General features: G+C 46.4%; 1 pseudogene; it reads left to right on the forward strand.

Annotated features, from left to right (window-relative positions):
* Positions 1-6,406: 6,406 nt before the first annotated feature.
* Positions 6,407-6,522, forward strand: LOC136656179 (5S ribosomal RNA; annotated as a pseudogene).
* The last annotated feature ends 2,832 nt before the right edge of the window (positions 6,523-9,354 follow it).

The following is a 9,354-nucleotide window of genomic DNA, read 5'->3' on the forward strand; positions in this document are numbered from 1 at the left end:
CCTCAGGAAGGTCTACCCAGAGAGCATTGGTGGCTCCACTTTGTGATCACCTTGTAGGTTCCTTTAAGGCAGCAATTGTCAATGCTTTTCTTCTCATGCCACCCATCGCTAGGGTATGTATCACTTGGTAAGGGAGGTCAGCTCTTCACCCCTATGATGGGCCTTCTCCCATGAAGTGGGCAGGGCAACGCCTCGTGCAGGAGTTGTTGTGATGTACCATCAACCCACCCTCGCTAGTTCTTTGGCTATAACTTTAGATAGAATAGAGATATTTCAACATGGTTTGTTTCATTGCATTCTGCACGAAATTGTTCATCGACTGATATATAACATGATAGTATTATTTGAAAATACCAAGATTATTAAAATTTTGGTGAGTAGTGGTATCACACACACCCATATGTGTCATCTGGTGTGGCCCGCACCCTGCTCATCGCCCTAGTGACACCACAGCATGCCACACTGACCTCTATGGTCTTCTCTATGGTCTTTGCCACTTGTGATCTCGCTTCTGACTTCCGGGAGACTCTTCCAGGTTCTGCAGTTGTGTTTCTAAGGCAACTACCTGTAGTAACAAAGTGTCTGTCCCTCTTCATTGCCCGGCAAAGCCGAAGAACCGGAAGAGTTTTTTCAGCAATTTTCAACCATTGTGATCCGAATTCCTGCTGCACACCTGTGAACCTTTCATCGTACATCAAGTGTGCCACAGCAGACCAGTTGGAAAAGTTGCAGCTCTAAGGCACAACAGAGCTTTTGGAAAGGAAGACTAGACGGGCATCATAGACTGGCATCAAACATCTGATGTTGTGCTCTTTGAACTTGAGGAAGGAGACTGCTAGTGCAGTGTTGTAGTGAAGTATCCAAGAAGCTTCTGGTTTAAACTGCAGCCTTGCCATGAACTCATCTGGGGCCTTAGGTAAGTCTCTCTCTCTCTCACTCTGTGTGTGTGTATACGTGTGTGTGTGTGTGTGTGTATGTATGTCTCTCTCTCTCTCTCTCTCTCTCTCTCTCTCTCTCTCAGCTTCAACTCCTGAATCCAGGGATAAGAATCAGCCTCTGACTGGGTTGTTACTGAGAAAATATATGCAAAGTATTCTGCACACCCAGAAAGCACTCTTTAAATTGTCATTGTCGTCGTCTCCAATAGTGCCAGGGAAGCTGCCGGTCTGACTGCAGTGCTGCTAATCTCGCCTTATTGACAGCAACCAAATGAAACTGAACGAAAACAAAATCATCTCTTCCAGAGATAATGAGACATTGACTGCAGGGGAGCCTCGGAAAACAGCCGCTTCCAAGTTGACGACGGGGTTTGGAAGGGCTCAGCACAACAACAGATGGTTCTAGAATGGAGGTGTGTTGAACAGGGTGGACAGAGGTGCAGAGGTTGATGTCGAAGTTCAGGAGGTCATCACGACATCTCCTCGAGCCAGGCTCCGCTACGATTATGCAACAAGTCGACCATCAATTTGGCTGTAGGGACAGCCAAACGCATAAGGCAATTGCCTTCCCTTGCCTCTGTTTCCCTCCTTCCATTTTGCTTCACTTCTCTCTCCTCTGGTCTTCCCTCCTGCGTCCTCCTCTTTCCACCCCTTTTTTCTTTCTCCCACCCTACTCCACTGATTCTCTGTTCCCCGCCTTCCCCAGCGAATTCTACCTCCTTACTGCATCATCTCCAATCCAGCCCTGTCCTCCATCTCTCTCCTTTCTGTCTCTCAACGCTTCCTCTCCATCTCTTGCCAAGCACCTCCATCCTTCTCCACCCCTTCTGTTTAAACCCCCTTACCATCCTTGACCCCACCCTACCCTACCTCAAGAATACTGTCAGTTATGGAGGACCCAGCATCGTGGAGAATCCTAATGCTAGGTGATGGTGTCATTGCCGAGTGCCATATCAGATAGCCATATCCACTCACACCCCCTGCTGCCCGGGGGGGGGGGGAGGGACAATCATGGCTGGCTGCTACACAGTGAGGTCATAGCTAAGCTGAAATTGGAATCTGAGTTCCCCAGCTCTTACAAGCAGTGGCGTCACTAGGGTTCGTGTCACATAACATAAGAACATAAGAACAGCCCCACTGGATCAGGCCATAGGCCCATCTAGTCCAGCGTCCTGTATCTCACAGCGGCCCACCAAATGCCCCAGGGAGCACCCCAGATAACAAGAGACCTGCAAGGCCTCCTGGGAATTGTAGTTAAGAACATAAGAACAGCCCCACTGGCTCAGGCCATAGGCCCATCTAGTCCAGCTTCCTGTATCTCCCAGCGGCCCACCAAATGCCCCAGGGAGCACACCAGATAACAAGAGACCTCATCCTGGTGCTCTCCCCTACATCTAGCATTCTGACTTAACCCATTCCTAAAATCAGGAGGTTGCGCATACACATCATGGCTTGTACCCCGTAATGGATTTTTCCTCCAGAAACTCGTCCAATCCCCTTTTAAAGGCGTCTAGGCTAGACGCCAGCACCACATCCAGCACCAGACCAGCACCGTCACCCGGTACAGGATGCCAGCGCGACACCCCCGATGCAGGGGGCAGGGCAACAACCCAAGTGGTGGGCGTGGTGATGTACCATCACCCCACCCCCACTGGTTTTTTTGGCTGTACCTTTTGATAGAACACAGATATTTCAATGTGGATTGTTTCATTGCATTCTACATGAAATTACACATTGATTGATATATAACACGATAGTATTATTCCTCCAAACTGTGATTTTAGTGATTTTGGTCACTAGTGGTGTCACCCTCCCCCCCCCCCCCGGGTGTCAACTTACTAACACCTTATTGCAGCAGTTCTCAAACTTTTAGCACTGGGACTCACTTTTTAGAATGACAATCCACCAGAATGGAATCTGGGACCCACCAGAAGTGATGTCATGGTGGAAGTGACATCATCAGGCAAATTAATACAAATATGGATAAATAATTAAAGTAAAACAAATAATTAAATAAACAGAAGTTTATATAAACCTGGTCCACCAACTGAATTTCCTCTGTAGTCTGCCTGCAATGCCCCCCCTCCCCCCCAAAAAAAATCAGGAAGGTTTTCAGCCCTGCCCAGTGCCCAGTTCAACTGAAGAACTTCCATTTAAACCAGATCACTGTCAGGATCCACCTGGCTTTGCAGATCTCAAAAAAGTTCATCTTATCAGCTGAAGCCTCTGTTTTGATTCTTTTTAGTTGGGGAGGGGGGGAAGGCTGCCTTCTGGAGCACTTGTTTAGCTTCAGGTGCATAGGATCAGGACCATTCTGGTAGCCTTCACCTGATCTTCCACACCAGCCAAAGCACGTTTGCTTACTCATGAGTAAATGCAACGGTGAGGCTTAGTTTTGCTTTCCATAGTGCTCAATACATTCACCTGCTTGGAGGGAGGGACTTCCGTCTCAGGCGTTTTTGGGGGCTGCATTCATTGGACCAGGGCCATTCTGGTGTCATTGGATTCCTCTCAGCCTGCCCTTTCCGAAGGACTAAGGCAAGTTAGTTTACTCGCGAGTAAACACACGATACGGTTCACTTGCACTTTCCATAGGGATCCGTGCATGTTTTGTTCTCCAGTTTTTTGGCCATAACTTTTGATAGAAAGGTGATATTTCACTCTGGTTTTCTGCATTGCCTTCCGATCCAAATTCCGCATCCAACGGTGTATAATATGATGGGGTTACTCCTAACCACCACGATTTTAGCATGTCATCCCCCAGTGCGTGTCACCCCCCCCCGTGTGTGTCATCCGGTGCAGCCCGCACCCCCCCATGCCCCCTAGCGACGCCACTGCTTACAAGGGCCAGTTACAGATTTAGGCAGCCCTCTGTCAAGGTGGCTTTAGTTTCTTCCTTTGGTTAGCCTTATAAATGTAATAAATCTGGTGCAATACAGCTCTTATGTACGTGTTTTAGACCAAACATATATAACCACCCAAAAGTAACGCATTCCCCTCCTTATCAGAAAATGTGATACATTTTACAACTCGATCATCTATTATTTTCTCCATAACGCTATTTTTTTTTTTGGGGGGGGGGGGGGGGGGGCTTATGAGGACAATTTAATCTTAATTTCTTGACCCTTCTCTTCCCTGTTCTTCTGCCCTTTTCAGTACAATTTGTGCAGTCTGACTACATCTTTCTCAGCTGTTTCTGTTGTATGGAAAGCAAAAGGGCTTTTTTATGGTTGTTTTTTGATGCCGTCTTAAATAAGCTTAGCAATTCCCCATCCCTGATTTTTTTTTCTGTTTATGCTTGTTTTTGACAGTTTTATAAATTGGCCTGTGAATGAGGCATTATAAATTTCCCCAATAATGTTCCCTGCATATGTTTTTTATGAGTTATGACAGTTTAGGGCAGCTCCATTTGTTCTTTCAAAACTACCCGGGAAACCAAACTATAATCCAATTGTCTCCAATGATAATATATTGCCAAATCCAGCATGGTTATGACGGTGCCCTGAGGCTTAAGCCAGCCCTAAACACAGCTTATATGGTTTTATTCATTTAGATGTCTTGTCCACCCAGTCCCGAGGTTCAGAAAATAGAGTTAGAAATGCAGTTTATGGGAGGCTAACTCCCCACAAGAAGGCTGTCTCGGGGCACAATCCAGAGTGTAGTGCAGGTCCCCTGTGCCAGCTCCTGAGTGTTGCAGATGTGCTGTAAGGCACTCTTGAGCTGTCTTGGGAGTTGGCTGGCCTGGTGCGGAGCTCCATGCTGGCCCAGAAGGGCCAGATTCAGATCCTGTGCCAGTCCGATAAGCTGCTAGAATAAACCCAGTATGGGAGGGGAGTCATCTGGGGGTGGCCTTCAGTTGCACTTCAAAAGATACTGAGCCGCACAGTCCCCAAATGTGCTGGGAACCACCACAAGATCGTACACCACCTCCACCTTTGCTGTCACCACTGTTATTTCTCTACAACAACCCTACCACTCACTGATGACTACTGAGAATGCTCATCTTTGCTCTACCGCCTACATATGTCTGTGCTCTATGCACAGACTCCTAGTCCTACACCAGGGGTGCTCACACTTTTTTGGCTCGAGAGCTACTTTGAAACCCAGCAAGGCCCGGAGATCTACCAGGGGGGAAGGAAGCATCTGACAGACACCCCCTTTAATGTATGGAGCCCCTGCTGGAGTCTAGTCAGTTTCGTCAGTTTTGTTGCTGCATGCCTGAAGAGCAGCTAAAGTGTCAGTTTCAGTGTCAGTTTAGTGTCAGCTAAATATGTCAGTTTCCTCTAGTCACTAGACGAAACTGACATATTAACAGTTTGGAGAGACAGGGCTCCGCGATCTACTCATTTTGCCTCGCGATCTACTGGTAGATCGCGATCCACCTATTGAGCACTCCTGTCCTACACCGTACTGGTTCTCTCATGTTCAAGGGCTGGTTCGCATGGTCAGTGAATCATGTAGGGCAGGGTGGCAGGCTCTGCCCCCATCATATCCCATCACACATGTGGATCTTCCTTCTGTTCTTCCACCACCATCAAAGATTAGCTTGTAGGCTTGAAAATCCCCATCCCCAGACAGTCAGGTGCTGGATGCGGATTCAGCGTCCATCTTTTGTCTTGGGCAGCCATTCTGTTTTACAGAGCTACCTTTGGCTAGCAAACCTGTCTGTCTGGGTCCAAGGGATGGAGCAGAGTGACCAGGTGCACACCCTACTCCAGATAGGCAACTCGACATATCAACTCGATATATCAAAGCAATTTAAACTTTGTTCTTCTTAATATAAATCTATTTTGCTCAGAGATCAGTTTGGATCAACCCTCCCAAGCAGGAGAGTTCGTAATCGCCCTCCACCCCAGATTCCAAGCGAACACCAACAAATGTTTGTTTTCCGTAAATCTCGCAAAGGCTCCATAGCTTTGCATTTCCCTCTATTTTTTTTCTTAAGCCAACATCTTATCTCTCTGCTCTGTTCCCGCCACCTGTATGACAGTGTTGATATTTGTGAGCTTCCTGTCGTACCAGATGGTCTGGATCAATCGCTTAGGGACGTAGATGGTTGAAATGCCACGCTGACTTAATGAACTGCCACTCTTTTCCTGCTCTGGAATTTATGACATTGTATTTTATCATGAGCAAGAATTGAAATCTGTCACACACTACAGTTGACTGTTCTGCCTGGATCAGCAATATGAGCAGACTCCCAAACCCGTATGACAGTGGCTGTACAGACTCTAAGCCAAGTCAGTCTGCCCAGGAAGACTTATGGAAACCAGTGGCATACGAAGAGGGGGGCCAAGCGGCATGGTCCCAGGTGCCAGTCTGCAGGGAGGGTGTTCGAGAGGTCACGCCAAGATGGCGGCAGCAGCAGGGGAGACTCTGACTGCAGCTGCAATTTGGCTAGCACTGGCTGCAGCCACCCACAAGAGAAGCAGTGTATGATTATATATACAAAGTTACATATAAATATGGGCAGCAACTGTTACCCTGCACTGCCCGATCTCGTCTGATCTCGGAAGCTAAGCAGGGTCAGGCCTGGTTAGTACTTGGATGGGAGACCACCTGGGAATACCAGATGCTGTAGGCTTATACCATAGTCTTACAACATATAACTTACAAAGTTAGTGTGTGTCTGTCTATAAATATGTACATATATACAGACGCACACATATATAGACACACAGAGAGAGAAAATGTTCACTGTCTGAGCTGCTTCTCTGGCCATTATTATTATTCACTTCATATAATAACTATTACTAAAAATAATTTTGTCAAAAATGTATGAACCTACTGGTGCCAAATGACCTTGGTGAGCTGCTTGACGGCACCCGAGCCCGGCAGACTCACACATCGCAAAAGATGACTTACCAGGCTCTGAGCCTTGTAGGGGCTCTTCACAGCTCCAGAGTCTGGACCCCCAATACTCAAGCTGGTTTGCTCATGGAGTGATCCTTCCTGTAAGACAGAAGCCACAGTACAAGAATAGTCAATGATGCCATAAGCCAGTGGTACTCAAACTTTTCCGGCCAGTGTCTCCCTTGACCCCCCGTGGCTGTTGGCCATGACTCCCCACCATGTTCCTGAGGGTTGGAAGTGACATCATTAAACAGGAAGTGTCCAGAAATATTAACTATATTAATATTATATTAATCACATCATTAATTAAATGCAGATCTTAAAACTATGTTATTAATACACAGCAATATACATGCTTTATAAATGATCAGCAGCTGATCACTGTTGGAGACAGGATGCTGGAGTAGGTAGATTTTGTCTGGTCCAGGAAGACTCATTTTTTTAAACTTTGTAAGCATACCAATGGAATTGTTTTATCTAATGAACTTTGTGAACAACCAGTCTGACCAACATTACACACACACACACACACACACACACACACACACACACACACACACACACACACACACACACACCCCTGTGGACCCCAATCCAACTAGTCATTTCTCCCATTCTCCTTGAATAGGATTTAGAACCCTTTATTAATTTAATGAAACTAAATTTTTCCAGCAGCTGGTGGGGAAAACAAAAATAGACCATGAAAATATATCAGAGCTGATAAGGGTTTGGTTAGGAAGCTGAATTGTCTCCTATACTAGGAGATGCACAGCTCAAGCCTAGCCATGTCTACTCAGAAGTAAATTCCATTAGAGTCAATGGGGCTTACTCCCAGGAAAGTGTGGATAGGATTGGGCTGGCAATGGCTGATAAGTATTCCCTTCAAATAGCAAGATTCATCACTTTAGAAAGACAGCCTTTCCTCTTCAGTCAAACAACAAGATTAATAAATCACTTTAAAAACAGTACCCTTTTTCTGCTCCTGGCCAAGTAAAGTGTGTGCTTCTCTCTCTCTCTCTTCCCCCCCCCCCACTTTGCCAACTGCATGGAAACAACTTTAAGACCCCTGGTGACCGGTAAAATAGGAAGCGTTTTATTTGGGGAGGGGGAGGAAAGCGGGAAGGTTTGGAGACCGAAAGGGGGGAGTGGAAGAGGGAGGGGGTTGAAAAGAGAGATTTCACTTTGATGAGAAGCGATCCCAGGCTGGGAACTAGGAACCAACCAGACAAGGAGCAGCGAGGGTTAAGGACTGCAAGCTGAGCATGCTCGGCACTTGCCAGATGGGGGTTGGAGTCGAAGAGCTTTGGAAACAACATGCAGGGAACACAGAAGGCGGCAGCCTCCGAGCTGAGGGAGAAGAGGGCGGGGCGGCAGCAGCCACTCTCGCAGCTGAGCAACTCCCGTTTCTTCTCCTTTAAAAAAAAACCGCAGACGACAGGCTCGTATTCTGCCCAGGAGTGTGACTGTATCTCTTCCAGAGGACATCCCACGCCTCCCTTTTGAGTTCCTGCCGCTGCCCTAAGGAGCTGCGCCTCACAGTTTGAATAATACTGCCATAAGCACATAGGAACATTTTCTGCCTTGCGCTAAATCAGTATCTTTGTCCATTTGGCTCAGTACTGTTTGTCCTGGCCCTCCAGATCTCCAAGAGGGGTCTTTCTGAAGCCTGCCTGGAGATAAATGATCAATAAGCTGGGGTGGAGAGACAAATGGGATATACTTTTTTAAAAAAGGAATGATGTCAACAGGAAGGCTGCCTGGTGTCTAACAGCCAAGGTGGCAGATGAATTTATTTTAAAAAGATGTATATCCCACCTTTCTCTCCATCCCTGCTAAGGGACCCAATCCATGTACTTTCCAGGGAGTAAAACCCAATGTATTCCAATAAAACAAAGTTAAAGACAGGGGATTAGAAAAGGGAAGCTAATCACCATAAAATACAAAGCAATAAGGACATAGGAATGAACTGAATGCCAAGCCAAAATGATACATTTTAACTATCTGCCTAGGTGCCAAGAACAGGGGACAGCGTTCCTACCAGGATCATAGAGCACGGATTTCCACAGACCTTGGTTTACATGATTAACATGTTGTTAAGTTTGCTGGTTTATTTGTTTGCAGCTGACTAATTAAATAGCTGGGGTTTTTTTTTGTAATCAAATATCACTCCCTGATTTTATCTGCTGTTTACACAGGGGTGTTAATTACACGGTTGTTTTCAGTGTTTCGCTGTCTTGAATAACAACTCTGATGGAAAGCATTGTGCCCTGTACTGGATTGCATGGTCCCCAAACTGCAAATATCAAGTCAACCATTATCCTTTATCCATTACTGTTTTTCAGAGAACAAAAATTAACCCCTCTGCGGTGCATCCCCATTCTGATGCAGTCAGGCTGAGCAGTCAAGCTGCAGGTATTGACCTTCAGTAGTTGTTACTCAAATAAAAAAAAAATAGACAGTTTCAGATTTGAGGAACAGGTCTCAGCTACCTTGATGATGCTGAAAGAAGTGGCCGTGAGAGCATTCAGGAAAACTAGACAATGGCCAACTCACCCATGAGGCC

Source organism: Tiliqua scincoides, chromosome 6, assembly GCF_035046505.1.
Source record: "Tiliqua scincoides isolate rTilSci1 chromosome 6, rTilSci1.hap2, whole genome shotgun sequence".
Taxonomy (NCBI): Eukaryota; Metazoa; Chordata; class Lepidosauria; order Squamata; family Scincidae; genus Tiliqua; species Tiliqua scincoides.